Source organism: Crocuta crocuta, unplaced genomic scaffold (genome assembly GCF_008692635.1).
Source record: "Crocuta crocuta isolate KB4526 unplaced genomic scaffold, BGI_CrCroc_1.0 scaffold884, whole genome shotgun sequence".
NCBI classification, from domain to species: domain Eukaryota; kingdom Metazoa; phylum Chordata; class Mammalia; order Carnivora; family Hyaenidae; genus Crocuta; species Crocuta crocuta.
The window spans coordinates 2,109,846-2,127,135 of record NW_027529549.1 but is presented as its reverse complement, the minus strand read 5'-3'; the positions used below and the strand labels follow the sequence as shown (position 1 = coordinate 2,127,135).

Sequence of the window (17,290 nt, the reverse complement as noted above, 5' to 3'; positions counted from 1 at the left end):
AGCCCAAATGCCTTTTTTGGAGGGACTCATTTGATACCCAGAGAATTCCCTTTTGATTAATTCAAAGCCAGCTGATTAGAGAACCTTAATCACATTTGCAAAACCCCTTTATCTTTGCCACATAGTGTAACCTAATCAGTGGAGTGATATCCATCAGGTTCTACACACATTCAAGGAGGAAGACATTATACGGGAGGTGTTACATCAGAGGGTGGGAGTCTGGAGGCTGCTTTCAAGCTCTGCCTACCATATCTAACAGATGGTTTGATACAAAGATGACTCGAAATTTTTAGTCTGAGTATTTAAGGTTCTATCCATTAATTGAGATATTACATGCAATAGGAAAAGTTTAATGAGAAAGATCATGAATCTTGCCTGGGACAGCTCATCTTGAAGTAGGTACATCCATTTGTTTTAAATAGACTGCATCAGATCATTTCAATAGTATTTAATGTTTTATTAAATGGTGTGGAAAAGGAGGGCTTCATACATCTGGAAGTCATTCTATCATAAAGTACACAATTTTTAAAAATGTTACAAATAGCCATGAACTTGAGAAACATTTAGCAAGTTAGTATGTTTTAGATTCATGTCTTCCTTTTATCCCAGCAACCAGTCACAGTGATTTTTTTTTTTAATTTGGGTTGTTTTGATAAATGTTCCTTTCAGGCTCTGTTATTCCTGAGAAATAGCCAAACATCTTTTCTCCCCCGTGAATGTTTATCTTAAAATATATCCAGTAATAGCTGAATGAGTTGTTAAGCAAGTAGATAAATGAAATACCCAAAATAACCAAGGAAATATCAGAGTTAGTGCTAATATAAGTTAGAATAAATAATCTAAACTCTCATTTTAAACTATCTGAATTATCCCATGGCTTTGGGGTTAATACAGATTATATATTCCCTGAAACACAGTGAAATGCAGAATATTATTAATAGGTATATTGTGGAAAGGAAATAGTTACTAGGTATCTTCCTAATGCCAAGCCCTATGCTAGAACTTTTACATATGCTATCTCATGTTATTCTAACAACTCTGAAATAGGTATATAATAGCCTTATTTAAAAAAAATTAATGTTTATTTATTTTTGAGAGAGAGAGAGACCAAGCTGGGAGGGGCAGAGAGAGAAGAAGACACAGAATCTGAAGCAGTCTCCAGGTTCTGATCTGTCAGCACAGATCCTCACTCAGGGTTCAAACTCACGACCTGTGAGACCATGACCTGAGCCAAAGTTGGACATTTAACTGACTGAGCCATCCAGTCCTCACCTTATTTTTTTAAATAGATAAGGCAGTTGGGGCTGAGAAATTAAACATTGCACCCAAGCTACAAAGTGGGAATAGCCAGATTTCAGACCCAAATTTATCTTATTCTTTAAGAATACTTACTTTTTCCGCTATTTGTCTTTATGCAGTTTTCAGATTAGCTATACCTTCCTCTAAGAAGCCTTCCCTGACCAGTCTTGAATCTTCCAAGACTACCTTGGTTGCACATTCCCACCACCATTTTGTCCCATACAACCAATTAGGATCAAAGTGCTTGCTTTGTATGACTTCCTAGAAAGAATTCAAATTCCACCTTTACATTTGCTAAGTGCATAAACATGCAAAATTGACTTAGCCTCAGGTTTTCTTTTTTTTTTTTTAATGTTTTATTTATTTCTAGGCGAGAGAGAGGGAGTCACAGACTGAAACAGGCTCCAGGCTCTGAGCTGGCAGTCAGCACAGAGCCCGGCGCGGGGACCGAACCCACGAGCCGCGAGATCATGACCTAAGCGAAAGTCGGACGCTTAACCGACTAAGCCACCCAGGCGCCCCCAGCCTCAGGTTTTCACTGGTAAAATAGGAATAAGATTGGTACCTAGCTCAAGGGGTGGTTGAGAGAATGATCTAATTAACATAAATCCCTATTGTCGCCATCATCATCATCACGTTATTCCACTTATTACATTCAGTTGCAATTGCCTCTTTACTTTACAATCAACGCATTATATTGTAAAGTCAGCCATACGACAGTGGCTACTTCTTGTTAGCATGATTTCCCGAGAGCCTAGTACAGTGTCTATCTGGAATATGGCTGGCACTCAAAAACTTCTGCTGAGGGAGAGAAGGACAGAGGGATGGTGGAGGGCAGGAAGGAAGGGAGGAAAGGAGGGAGAGAGGAAGGAAGGGAGGGAGGGAGGGAGGAAGAAAGGTGTAAAGAGAGAGGAAGAAAGAGAGAAAGGAGAAAAAGGAAGAAAGATAGGAAATCTCATTATACAGGTGTTCTTGTTTTTCATTGGTACAGCCCTAATAAAGGCATGAACTCTCAGGTTTGTTGTGATATTATTCACAACAGTCAAGATATGAAAACAACCTAAGTGTCCATCAACAAATGAATAGAGAAATGAGATTATATATACATAATCACTCAGCGATGAGAAAGAAGGAAATAACCCTGCCATTTGGGACAACATGGATGAAACTTCAGGGCATTATGCTAAGTGAAATAACTCTGACAGAGAAAGACAAATAACTACTAAGTACTATATGATATCACTTATATGTGGAATCTAAAAAAGGTGAAATCATAGAAACAGAGTAGAGTAGTGGTTATTGGGGGTGGAGGAGCAGGTAGGAATGGAGATTATTGGTCAAAAAGTGTATACCTCCAGTTATAAGATAAATAAGTTCTGAGAATCTAATGTGCAGCATGATGATTATAATTAACAAAACAGTAAACCCTTGGTTTGCAAGCATAATTCATTCCAGAAAAATGCTTGTAATCCAAAGCACTTGTAATCAAAGCTAAGTTTCCTGTAAGAAATAATGGAAACTCAGATGATTCATTCCACAACCCCAAAATATTCATACAAAAATGATTATAATACTGTAATATAATGCAAAATAATAAAGAAAATATAAAATATAAAGAAAAATAAACAAATTAACCCACACTTACCTTTGAACACTTTCGTGGCTGGTGTGAGGGAGACAAGAGAAAGGAGGATCATTGTGTAGGACGACTTTCACTATCACTAACAGAATCACTGCTATCTATTGGCTCAATGGAATCTTCTGCATGGAGGCCATTGTAGATGCTCACACGGAGGTTGACTACAGTACAGTATTAGTAAGTTCTTGTCATATAGTGTATTTAATGTAACTGGCAATAAGGCAGCGGAGGAAAGGGTCTATATGCAGCCTGACCTAGATGAAGCAAAGCATTCCTAAGCTTACTCTTGTAGGGTAAAGCAAAGGACTGTCCATAGGTACTTTCAAGTGAGAAAAAAAAAATACACCAGTGCCAGTGGAGGGCACCTTCCAACGTTCTGAAAAATCACTGATTTCTGCAAATGCCACAGCATGAGACCAAGCAGCTGAGCATGGGAGACAATCACCCACAAGTCCACAGCAAGAGACAGCCAGAGAGAGAAGAACCATTGACTCAGTTGTGATCATGTGACATTCAGTGTCATATACTACTCCTATTACAAGGCAAATTCATTTATCAAGTTAAAATTTATTAGAAATGTTTGCTCATCAGGCTGTCTGAGTGGCCTAGTTGGTGAAGTGTCTGACTTCAGCTCAGGTCTTGATTTCCCGCCTCGTGTATTCAAGCCCCACCTTGGGCTCTGTACTGACAGCCCAGAGCCAGGAGCCAGCTTCAGATACTGTGTCTCCCTCTTTCTCTGCCCCTCCCCCACTCTCCTTGGTCTCTCTCTCTCTCTCAAAAGCAAATAAACATTAGAAAAAGAAAAAAATGTTTGCTCAGCTTGCAGAACACTTGCAGAACAAGACTACAGATCCAAGGTTTTACTGTACTGCATTACATACTTGAAAGTTGCTAAGAGAGTAGATCTTAAATGTTCTTACCACAGAAAAGAAATGGTAATTATGTGACATAATAGAAGTGCTGACTAACACTGTAGTGGTAATCACTTTGCAATATACAAATATATCAAATTGACCAGTTTTATACCTTAAATTTATAAAATGTTGTATTTCAATTATATCTAAATAAAACTGGAAAAATTAAGGCATAAATATATAGATGAAATATATACATATACAGATGAAATATATACATAATATAAATATAAATATATATATTTAGATGAAAATAAGCTACTACTTCCCTTGAATTATACTTAAGGATCAGAAACCTTAGAAAGTAGAGTTTATTGGGGCGCCTGGGTGGCTTAGTCGGTTAAGCGTCCGACTTTCGCTTAGGTCATGATCTCGCGGTTCGTGGGTTCGAGCCCCGCGTCGGGCTCTGTGCTGACTGCCGGCTCAGAGCCTGGAGCCTGTTTCAGATTCTGTGTCTCCCTCTCTCTCTGACCCTCCCCTGCTCACGCTGTCTCTCTCTCTCTCTCTTAGAAATTAAAAAAAAAAAAAAAAGAAAGTAGAGTTTATTATGACATCCTTAATGCCAAGTATGATCTGAAAATCCTAATAGTTAAATTGTGCCAGGAAAAGGTCAAAACCCAGGCATTCTCTTAACAAGTGAGCATTCTCCCTCCTTGGGAGAAAAGATAGCCACCCTTACCCTTCAGCCTGAAAGTGTTGTGCTAAATGTGAATGCCCTCCCTGTAGCTTCAAAGCTGCCCAAAGGGCAGTAGCCAATTCCCAGCCACCACCAACTCTAAGGTACTGTGAAAAATGCCACTGGCTCCTACTATTTCTTTAATGTCAAATAACCTAATTTTTGTATTTAGATATAATTAGATATATTTGACACAAAACATTGTGTAAGTTTAAGGTGTATAACATGTTGATTTGATACGTTTATATATTGCAGCATGATTACCACCTTAGCCTTAACCAACACTTCTATCACATAATAGAATTATCATTTCTTTTTTGTGGTGAGAACATTTAAGGTCTAGGCTTTTAGCAACTTTGAAGTATATAACACAGTATTGCTGACTATAAGCACTATGCTGTGCATCAGATCTTTAGAACTTATTCATCTTCTAACTGCAAATTTGTACCCTTTGACCAACATCTTCCTAAGTCCCCCACTGCCCAGCCCCTGGTGACCAGCATTCTACTCTCTGTTTCTATGTGTTTGACTTCCCACTTTTTATTTGATCTATCTCAGCTACACCTATTTCTTTGTCACCTTCAGCTCTCAGCAGGCCAGTACCTGTTTTTATTCTTTTGATGGAAAGAGTATATTTGGATTTGTGTATGTGTATGTGTATATATGTATATGTATATGACTTGTACCTATTTACAGCCCTGTTTGCAAGTGAGAACAAAATATACAAATGAACATATTTAACTAATATAGTATCAACCAGTTCAGGCACTTAGGGGCCACGGTAAAGACAGAATTCTTCGTATTTTTCACATTTCTTATAATAAAGTCAAAGCCACAGGTAAAAATGCAAATTAGGCAAAAGCAGCCCCAGGAAAGGAGATGAATACAAAGATGAACAGCCCTATTCATTTGTGATGCAAAAAATCCATTATTAGGAGCAAATCTCCTCGGACAGCCTTGTGCATGCTGCATAATTCACAGAGCCCAACTGTACTTAGGAAGTGATGGTTAAATATTGAAAATCTGATTGGAAGACAGCAGTGGCTTCCTGCTCTTTCCTGTAATTGCCTTGTCTGATTTTTCTCATGAACAATGTATCACTGGAATTTTTGACTATGATAGAGTGTACCTTCCTGAGAGCTCTGCCCTGAAGGCTAGGGTTCCAGCTCCAGGAGAGTCATCTGATGGAGGACTTCATGTACGTCCCTGTGCACCTGTCACCCCCATTCTCTTGTCCAGCCCCAGGGTGGTGTGTGAAACTTATGAGCCTCTCCTGAGCCTGCCCCTCTCTACCCTGCTGCCTCCTGCACATTACAGCAGCTTAATGAGTTGAAGAGCGAGCCAGCCCAAGCTTCTTATTACAATCACATTCCATTTTCTTCAAATAAACCCTGCTCAGAACAAAAGCAGGGCCTTTTGGACACAGCCTTTGTTGTGGATGTTTAATCATAACATTTTGGTGGGATTCAGAATATTGCGATGATTGCTTTCAAGCAATTTGTGATATACATGCTTAGCTGATGATGTAACTGCACAATTCCGCTGTGCTTTTTGCTCCACGGCTTCATGCAGCATAGTTTACTGTGACAGTATACTCTACAAATGCAAACAGATGTGTTTCCCATGACCTTAACCCTGACAAGTAAAGAGTTGTTTTATGTATTTCCCAGTTAACATTTTTGAGAGCTTCAAAATGCTGTCTCTTAAGGTCTCTCCATACTTGTGTATCTTATACTTTTAACTATTTTAAGTATTTTAGGAATGTGATAACACTAATGAGATACTAGGGCAAGAGAAATAATAAAAAGCATACAGGCTCCAGCTTTTAAAAAGCTTGTTTTAAACTCATTGGTTTCCCTTACACTTAGCTCTCAATTAACTAACTAAAATGATAATAGCTTTTGGGAGCATTAAATTTTAACACAAAAATATTCCAGGGAAAAACATCTAAAATAAGGTGATGGCTGAATATAGATATGAAAACCTAGCAAAGAGAATTCATAATATGTTATGAGATCACTGTATAACAGGCAAGTGAGACTTGTCCTAAGAGAGCTGGTATATAAAATCTACTGAAACCATCCGGCTTCAAATGCCATAATTCTCTCATGTCATTACTTTTGTGTTTTGTTCTCCTAGGGTCTAAGGAAACAAAAAGAAGTTCAGTGTCTCATATTCGTGTTTACTTATTTATGTCTATAGCCATTTTTCCAATGGATCATTACTAGTGTATAGTGCATAAGAGCATTGGTTTGAAGTCAGACAGGCTTGAAACTGGAACATTTAAACATTTTTGTTACAACAGATCTTTAAAATCATAGCTGCTTATTTTGAAATAGTTTTGGGGTCACAAAAAAATTCTAGAAATAATACACAGAAATTTCATGTACCTCACCCAGTTTCCTCTAATGATAATATCTTACATAATTATAGTGCATTTTCAAAAATCAAGTACAGACTTTATGTGGATTTCACAAGTTCTGGCATGGACATTTTGTGAGATGTCTGTGTGTGTGTATATAGTTCCGTAACTGGTGTAACCATCACCCTAGTCAAGTTACAGAACTGGTCTATCACTATAAAGAAATTCCTTCAGGTTATTTCCCACCCCCAAACCTAACTCCTGGCTACCACTGACCTGTTCACCATTATGATTTTGTCTCTTCTAGAATATTATATAAATGGAATTATACCAGATGTGATAACCCTTTGAGATCAGCTTCTTTTCCTCAGCATAATTCCTTTGATATGCATCTAAATTGTTAGGTGTGTCAATCGTTAATTTGATTACTGAGTAGTTATTCCACAGTGTGGATTTACCAGTTTGTCTATCCATTCACCTGGTGTAGGATATTTGGGCTGCCTCCAGTTTTTGACTAGAACAAAGAAAGCTGCAATGAATATTTAGGTACAGGTTTTTAGTGTGAACATAACTCTTCATTTCTCTAAGATAAATAACCCATCACAGAGATTGCTGGGTCATATGGTATATGTATATTTAATTTTATAAGAAACTGAGAAACTATTTTCTAAAGTGGCTAAACCATTTTACATTCCTCATCCGCACTTGGCACTACTGATATTTTTAATTTTTGTTATTTTTTTATATGTGTGTAATATGTAAATCATGCATCTTTAATTTGTATTTCCCTGCAGGGAAATGTATGTTTATTTACCATTGGCATGTCCTCTTTAGGCAAGTGTCTATTTAAGTCGTTTGCCCATATTCTAATTGGATTGTTTGTTTTCTTACTATTCAGCTTAGCGACTTCTTTATTATCCTAAATACAAGTTCATTATGAGATAGTGATCTGAAAATATTTTCTCCCAATCTGTGCCTTATTTTTTTTCATCCTTTTAGCAAGGATTTTATCAAAAGCAAAAGGTTTTCATTTGATGGAAGGTTTTCATTTGTATCCATTTTGTTTCCTCATTAGTGCAGGGCAGGGATGGAAGTCAGGGTTCCATGCAGAGGGCTCTGCCAGAGGGCCACACCTCCTCATTACCGCAGGATAAGATTTGTCACGGACTGACTTGTCACTCACCTCCAAAAATTCATACACTGAAGTCCTAACCCCCAATGTGATTGTATCTGGAGATAGTGCCTCCAGATAATTAAGGGTAAATATTTAGGGTAATTAAGGGTAAATGAGGTCATAAAGATAAGGCCCTAATCTGATAGGACTAGGAAGAGACACCTTGGTCTCTCGGTGTGTGCTGGAGAAAAGATCACATGAAGATGCAGTGAGAAGGCAGCCCATCTACAAGCCAGGAACTGAGATCTCACCAGAAACCAATCCAAAGGCAGCCTAACTCAGGCTTCAGCCTCCAGAACCGTGAGAAAATAATTTTCTGTCGTCTAAGCCACCCAACCTGCTGTCTCCTGCTATGGCAACTCGAACGGACTCATAGAGAGCAGAAACAACCCTTCTGTAGGGGAGCGTCCCCACCTCCTTACTGCAAAGAGGATGGGCCACAGGGTTCTGCCTGAGGGACTCCATCCCACAATGCCTGTCAGGGTGACGGAGGGGCTCATGGTCTGAGCCCTATGAGTAAGTAGGTATAGATAAAGGTTTCTGACCCATTAGGCTGTCCTTTCCACAAAGAACTTTTCACATTATTTGTATAGAAAGCCTAGACTCCTCTTCTGGCTAATTTTTGGTCTTTACCTGTTTTCAAATTGTAGGCTTATCTAGTGCCAAGCTCAGGACAAATAGGAGGCAAGAAAAAAAAAAACCTCGGGAATTCACTTCCAAGTAATTACTCAAGTCCCAAGCTCCTAGTCTAACCACCTTCTCTTCTCCAGTTTTTGGACTTATGTATTTTGTCCAGGTTTCTTTTGTTGTTGCTGTTGTGATTTGTGGGAGGAGCAAAATGGAATGTTTCCTTAATCCTGTCTAAAACTGTAAACTGCAACTGGCTTTTTAAAAAACAAAATTAGGGGCGCCTGGGTGGCTCAGTCGGTTAAGCATCTGACTTCGGCTCAGGTCATGATCTCACGGTTTGTGGGTTCAAGCCCCGCGTCGGGCTCTGTGCTGACAGCCAGCTCAGAGACTGGAGCTTGTTTCCAATTCTGTGTCTCCCTCTCTCTCTGACCCTCCCCTGTTAATGCTGTCTCTCTCTCAGAAATAAATTTTAAAAAATAAATAAATTAAATTAAATTAAATTAAAAGTAAGATTCCAGAAGGGTAACAGCAGCATTCTCAGGCGACAGAAGTTTTCTTGATTGGGGAACACATCCAGGATTTATTGACTCAGTCTGGTATAGAAAACATGGCTTGGTAGGCACAGTTTTTGTCTCAGTTTTTATGTGACCTTGGGCAAATTGTCTCACCTGTCCATGTCTCAATCTCTTCATCCCTCAAAGATGTAATTTGACTTGATCTGGATTCGTAGATAGGTTTTACCTCTTGAGCCAACAGAATCAAATAAGAAAGCTTTTTGAGAAGTACTTTAAGACCATGATTAGGCACTTGTTGGGAGCACTGGGTGTTATATGGAAATTTATTGTGACAATAAACTATTTGTGAAAAAAAAATACACCACGCCAAAAAAAAAAAAAAAANAATCTAAAAAAAAAAAAAAAAAAAAAAAGACCATGATTAGGCTTAGTAAGAAGGAACACAGTATTTTGTTAGGAATGTCTGCTTAATGCACAAGATAGGATCATAGTAGCATACCTGCTTTGTTTTTTTATCCTTAGACTAGAAGATCTCTAAGAACTTTTCTAGTTCAAACTTCCTGTAATTCTAATACAAAAAGGAAGTTAACTTCAATATCTGGACATTGTAAATGAAAGCAAAAGAGATAAAAATTATCTTATGAGAAGGGAAGATAAACCATATTAGGAATACAATGTAATAATTGAGAAAAAATTTATCTGGGTTTCCTGACAGCCACAGCAAAAAAGGAAATACATTGATTATCTAGATCTCACCCTTTCTCTTTCCTTCTTTTTATCTTCTTTTCTACTTTCAGATGAACTGTTAAAATTTTTGTATTCTTTTTTTCTCTATGAATTCAGAAGTGGAGAGATTATTTCCATCATTTCAATAGTTATTCTTAAATTTAAAAAGTATATACTTTATAAATGTTTCAAAAAGAGTGTAAAGTTGTTCAGCTTTAGGACCTCTATCCTTCTCCCAAACAGGACATAGATGTTGATATGCTGAATATTCAGTGAAGGCTCCATATCCTTTTCTATTATTCTTGTTCAGAGATTTAGTTTCATGTTTTTGGATACCTTGTGACTTATTTTTTTTTCAGTTTTTCTGCTTAGTTTTGGATCTTGCATCACAGTTAAAATCTCTTCTTGCTAAAGTATGTTCTTTATAATTTTTTAAGTGATCGTTTGTGAGTGAAAAATTCTCTTAGCCTTATATGTGGAAAAATGTTTTTATTTCCCTATAATGAGAGTGTCTCACACTAGCAGTGATCATAAGTTAGGACTGGCAATCAAACTCACATAACACAATAGGATTGAATCTGTCATTACATTTATTTAGATTTATAGAAGGATAGAAGTCAAGAAAGATAGTATTTTTCCCAGTGGGAAGCTCTAAAGCTATGTATGTACACAGCTTCTTGTCTCTCCCCTTACCTATCAAGGATATGTGCAACAAATAGGAATAACTTCAACATGTATGTAGTTTAACTTGGCACAGAGAAGCCACTGCTTTAACCCTTTTATATTGTTCCTATCATATAAGCCCAATGCTTGTCTGCCTACCTATAGCATCCTCAGTGAAGAACTCTCACTAATCAGAAATTTAACAGTAAATTAGATAGATTATTGTCTCTTATATGTAACATTCCACATTTGTCTTAACTCAGCCTGTGTCCAAGGAAATGATGCCATAAGAAGGAAGAACTGAAACCTTTCTTCCCAGGAAAGCCTTTTTCTGCTTAGGTTCTGGACCTGATCTCAGAGGTGGTTTTGCAAGGCATAGGATTCTAGGTTGAGAGTGATTTCCCCTCAGCAATTGGTAGATATTGCTCCATTGTCAACTAGTATCTATAGTTGCTGATGTGAAGTCAGCTGTCTGCCTAATGGTCATGCCTATAAGACTGATTTTTCTAATAGATTTTAATATTTTTTAGAAAAATTTATTTTTAATTTCTGATTTTTAATTGCATAATGATGCATCTAAGTATTCATTTATTTTTATTTATCCTTATTTTTTTAAAAAATGTTTTATTTATTTCTGAGAGAGAGAGATAGCGTGAGCAGGGGAGGGTCAGAGAGATAGGGAGATACAGAATCTGAAGCAGGCTCCAGGCTGTGAGCTGGCAGTCAGCACAGAGCCTGATGCGGGGCTCGAACCCACAAACCGTGAGATCATGACCTGAACTGAAGTTGGAGGCTTAACCGACTGAACCATCCAGGTGCCCCTATTTATCCTTCTTAAGACAAGGGTTACATTTTTAATCTAAGGATTTGCATCATCAATTCTAAAAAACGCTTAGCCAATGTCTCTTCAACTATTGTTACTCCACTCTTTCCTCTATTCTAATTTTTGGAGCTTCTACTAGACCTAAATTTTACCACCTTAATCCATCCTCTAATTCTCCAAATTTCTTTCTTCAGTTCTACTTTATTATTTACAAATTCTCTCTGATTGTGTCTTTTATAAAGTTTATACAAACTTATCTCCAGAATCTCCAACAGCCTATTTCTAGATCTGCTTATTATTTGTTTTTTTGGCATGTTTTGTTCCATATTTTCTTATTCTTTATTATAAATGTTTTCTTTCCTTTATCTTGTTGGTAAAAGCCTAAGTATCTCATGATAAAAGCTTTTTCAGATTGTTCAACTATCTTCACTTCATCTGAAAAAGAATTTCACTAATTTATTTTGGTAGCTATCTTTTCTTAGCATTTTTTTTCTTTGTAAATTATGTAAATTAAATTAATTAGATTTTTAGATTTACCTTGAGTAGGAGGAAGCTTTGTCAATCATTTAGGGGTTTCTTCCTCCATCCAGTCTCTCTCTTTTCTTTCCTTTTCAGCTGTTTTTTGGTTGCCTTCATCCAATCCAGCCAGCCTCCCAAGCTAAAATGAAATCATATGTTGTTATATCAGATAATATGCCCCATAAGGATAGGCTAATGTGATAGGAATCATGACATTAGAGCTCTAGTCACTGGTTAATCTCCTGGCTTCAAACGTATGTCTGGATCTTCCCTTCTTGGATAATCAGGTAATAGTAGACAGAAGTTTGGGTTTTTTTTTTTTTAAAGCTTTCATTTATGGAATGGTACTGTACCCCATGCTCTAAAGTCAAACAATAATCTCAGTTCTGATCCCCACTTGCTTGGCACCTTTAGACCCTGTCACCCCATGAGAATTGAAAATTAGTGGCCTCTGCCTCTTTACAGAGCCAGAGCCTAGTGGACCCTCAACTACAGCCCCACTTATTGCTTTGCATTCCTGTTTGCATTCTGGCCCAAAAAAAGCACTTATTTTGTCCCTTAGAGTATTGTTATCCTTTAAATTTTCTCCCTTATCATTTTTTTCTATAATAACTGTTACCCAAAGAAGGGGGTAGCTCAAATGTTGAAACTTTGTCTTGAAGAGAATTACAATAGATCTCATTAGCCAGTATAAAATGTACTCCACATATTTAGAAACATTTTTTAAAGATACACTTAGTAAGACAATGGAAAAATACTTTAGAGGTGGCTCTTCCCAAGTAGACATTTCTTTACCATTCCTGCACAAAACCAGATAGCATAGTACTTAAATGTCATTCAATGATGACATTTCTAATGGAATTAGAGTTGTGGTCTAAATAAATTTTTAAACTTGGTTTAAGGTTAAAATGTAGAGACTGAATGGTTAGCTTCAAATATCCCTCAAATATCACTCTTCTCAGTTAAGCTTTTTGACAGGGCTAAATTTCAGTCAGTCCAAGATTGAGCTCTTTAGAGGAAGTGAAGACATTGTGTTGATTGAAAAGAGATCCATATGCTTTAGGCATATGTTTTAGACTGTCAGGTGGCAAGGCTGACATTCTGTTATAAAAATTCAGGAACCTGACTTGTATTCTCACCCCAGCAGAAGGCCTTCTCACCCCCCAAAGTGAGCCATAGTAGTGCCTGTGAAAAAGCTAAGCTTTTTATTTAAAAAGAGCCTCAAATCCTCTCAAAGTCTTGGTAGAAACCTCACTTGAGGTTTTCCATAGAACAGGAGGAATTTTCTAGGACCCAGAAGGAAAATATTGATAAAAGAAGACCTTAGTTCAGAGGGAGTTTTAAAAGGAAGGGACACACATGTCCCCTTTATTCAAAGTTGAATTCAGAAAGGAACCTCCATGTGCTCACCTTATACTTAGTTCTGAGGATGGAGAGATGATGGTGAATTGGTTCCTATCCTATTCATATGTGGACCAAAAAAAAAGAGAGAGAGAGAGATGGAGAGATTCCCCAATTGCTTCATAGAGAGTCACCAGGAGGTAGGCTTAGAACAAGACTAGAGACAGAGATAGGAGCCAAGGAATGAATAGTTATGAAACATACAAAGACCAAACTAAGGCAGTAAGAATGTAAAAGGAATAAGGAAGGTTTTAAAATGTATTTTAGAAACAGAATTCTGATCTATTGTAAAGTAAGGATACAAGATTATTTTTATAATTCCAGAATGATTCTTACATTTTTTTATTTTTTATTTTATTTATTTTTATTTATTTATTTATTTATTTTTTGCTTATTGACAGAGGTGATTGATAGGGCCATTAATCAGCACAAAAACATGGGAGGAAAAGAAGGAAAAGGAGCAATAAGGCAAAGAGCTCAGCTTTTAGATAGATTGAACTTTAAGTGTTTGGGAGACATCCAGATGGAAGAATCTAGTGGGCAGTGTATATACAGTAGGTTTCAGGACAGAAACTATAAATTTGGGAGTCATCAACAACATATAGAGATATAGAATGAACAGAGAAAGAACTCTAAAGGGGAGATCAGGAGAAAGTTATCACTTTTAATTCCATGAAAAATTTTTCAGTTCAGATAAATGAATACAGATCACAGAGTTGGCATTTTTTTAATATCATGAAGTCACAGAACACCCACTACCCTTCTTTATCTTTGTTGTATCTTGAAACTGGCTCAGCACATCTAAAGTTCTGACAAAATAACCATGTAACCTGAGAAGTTGGATTTGGAACTGGGTTCATTCTCTGAAATGCATTAACTGCTAGCATAAAGCTCAGTCTGAGAGAGAGAGAGAGAGAGAGAGAGAGAGAGAGAGATCATGGAATCTCACAGAGGTTCAGTCCATGATATCAAAGGAGAATGCAAATCCAAGTAAGCAGTATCTTTCATATGTGGACCAAAGAGAGAGAGAGAGATGGAGAGATTCCCCAATTGCTTCATAGAGAGTCATCAGGAGGTAGCAGCACCCCAGGGATCAGGCAAAATTTGGAGATTAGATTAGAAGAAGATTCAGTTAGGAGCACCAGCAATGGGAAGAATCCAGAAACAAGGGAGACAATGTACTATCAGAACGGTCGGACCTGGGGCTTTGGGGCTAGATCTCAGATAAGAGGTAGTAAAACACCTAATAAAATACTTCCTCAATAGTATTCAAACCCATGACCTCTTCATTTTCGTTGCTGCTGTTTTGGTTCAGGTCACCATCACCTCTTGCCTGAATTACTGAAACAACCTCTTACTGGATCACTCCTACAGTTTTGTTCTCTCATCTTGAATTCACTCTTGTCACTGCAACTGGGGTAACCCTTTAAAAGTATAAATCTGACCATATCACACCCACTTTCCACTTTAAAACCATTCCCTGTAACCCTCTTTGTCATGTGATAAAGTCTGAATCCTTAATGTGACCCCGTAAGATTTTTATGAGCTGGTCCCCATTCACCTTTGTAATTCTGTTTCTTACCACATGTTGCCTAATAATCAGTGGCCCAGACAAACTAAATAATGAGCCATTCTCTAAACTTTACCTCTCCTCGAGGTCTTTGCAAACTGCTTCCCCTGCCTAGAGTACTTTCCAATTTCTTCTTTTAGGGGGATTCCTGCTCTCCTTGCATCTCGGCTGAGATATCACTTCCATATAAACCAGAACGAGTCGAGTGTCTTAGCCACATGCTCCCAGAGCATCACACATTTTCTGTGATACACTGTCCTGTACTATTGTAATTCTCTCTGGCTCTCTCCTCGATGCACTCCAGCTTTCAGGACAATAAGGCCTGTTTGTTTACCATTTTATCCTCAGCACTTACCCTGATATCTTAAAATGGTCTGTACCTATTTGTTGTTTGAATACTTCATTTTCTTTTTTTTTTTAAGTTTTAAAGATGTATTAATTAATTTTTAATTTTTTAACATTTATTCATTTTTGAGACACAGAGAGAGGCAGAGTGCAAGCAGAGGTGAGACAGAGAGAGAGGGAGACACAGAATCTGAAGCAGGATCCAGGTTCTGAGCTGTCAGCACAGAGCCCAATGCAGGGCTCAAACTCACAAACTGCAAGATCATGACCTGAGCTGAAGTCAGATGCTTAACCGACTGAGCCACGCAGGATCCCCTTAAATATTTTTTTAAATGTTTATTTATTTATTTTGAGAGAGAGAGAGAGAGAATGCGAAGGAAGGGGAGAGAGGGAGGGGAAAAGAGAGTCCCAAGCAGGCTCCATGCTGTCAGAGCAGAGCCTGAGCAGGGCTTGATCTCATGACCGTAGGTTCATGACCTGAGCCGAAATCAAGAGTTGGAGGCTTAACTGACTGAGCCACCTAGGTGTTCCAAATACTTCATTTTCCCGTTCAACTACAAAATCATGGGTTATGGCTGGAAGGTACCCTCTCCATTACAACTGATTTAGTACAGTGACTGAGGTGGAGTTAGGATGGTAACGGTGGGGAGCTCTAACTAAAGAGAAAGAAGGATTGCTCAAACCCTAGTGTCTTTGTATCCTTTTCTTCACTGCATAAGCCTCAGGAAAAAAATAAGTTTGTGTCTGCCTATAGAGGTCTTATGTCATCTTATATTAGAGACCTCTCTTTTCTAGTTTGTATTATGTGGGATTGATACCACAGTCAAACTCTAAGGTTGGGACACCCACATGACCAATTAGAATATGCTATTCCTTATGCTCCATTAAAGCTCACATGACCTTAGATGACCCAATGAGAGCCTTCCACAGGACTTTTGCTGGAGCAAAAATGAAGTCTTTCTGTAGATAGTATAAATTAGCACAAAGAAGGCTACAATTGTGATCTACCTAAATATAGACTAATAGATGACTTGTGAAATAAATAAATAATGAAACCATTTAAAATAATGATATCTCTGATTGATTGTTCAGTGACTGATGTTACATAATTTTTTAAAGTTTATTTATTTATTTTGAGAGAGAAAGAAAGAGAGAGCAAGCAAACATCCCAAGCAGGCTCTGCACTGTCAGCACACAGCCTGACAGAGAGTTCGAAGTCACCAACTGTGAGATCATGACCTGAGCGGAAATCAGGAATGAAGCACTCAACTGACTGAGCCACCCAGGTACCCCTGAAGTTACATATTTTTATGCATATACTGCATTACATAGATATATATGTATATATAATCCAAATTCTGTTTATGTAGATAGATAGTTAAGTAACAGAAAAACTAAGAACATGATTGTACTATTTCTGACTTATACATAGAGGATATATAACAAAGCTACCGACATAAGACTGAATAGCACAGTTTCTACAAAAATTATCCTTGTATTTTTAGGGTGTGGTTGTTAGGTAGACTTTGTACGGCAAGACCACTACTTAGCAGTGAGAAATATCATTTCTCCCCCAAGGGGAATGATGTTTCCACTAGGCAGATGTTAATCTCCAGGCAAGAAATACGGAGCAGGCTTTAGGACTAGATAAAAGGTTGAGAAACTTTTCCTGTAAAGATCCAGATAGTAAATATTTTTGGCTCTGTAGGCCATACTGCCTCTGTCACAACCTTTCAGTTCTGCCGCTGTAGTGCGAAAGCAGTCATAGACAATATGTAAATAAATGAGCGTGGCTGGGTTCCAGTAAAATTTTATTTACAAAAACTGACGGACAATGGGTTTGGCCCCTGAGTCATAGTTTGCTGATGCCGGGACCATGGGAATAAAAGCCTTTCTCTCTGTGAGACCAGTTGGACCGGAATCCTGCATGCAAAGACACTCAGAGGAGCTCCACTGCTGAGAGTAAGCTGTCCTTGTACAGGGAGAAGGCAGGATTCTGTTGCTGTAGAAGCGCAGAAGATGACACCTAGCAGG

General features: G+C 37.9%; 1 long non-coding RNA gene across 1 annotated transcript in view; it reads right to left on the bottom strand.

The window, feature by feature from the left end:
* LOC144229394 (uncharacterized) overlaps positions 1–17,290 on the bottom strand; it is a 44,090-nt gene that overhangs the window by 10,214 nt on the left and 16,586 nt on the right. The window contains exon 2 of the long non-coding RNA XR_013334480.1: positions 11,959–12,079. This is a non-coding gene — a long non-coding RNA (uncharacterized LOC144229394). The remainder of the gene's footprint in view (positions 1–11,958; positions 12,080–17,290) is intronic.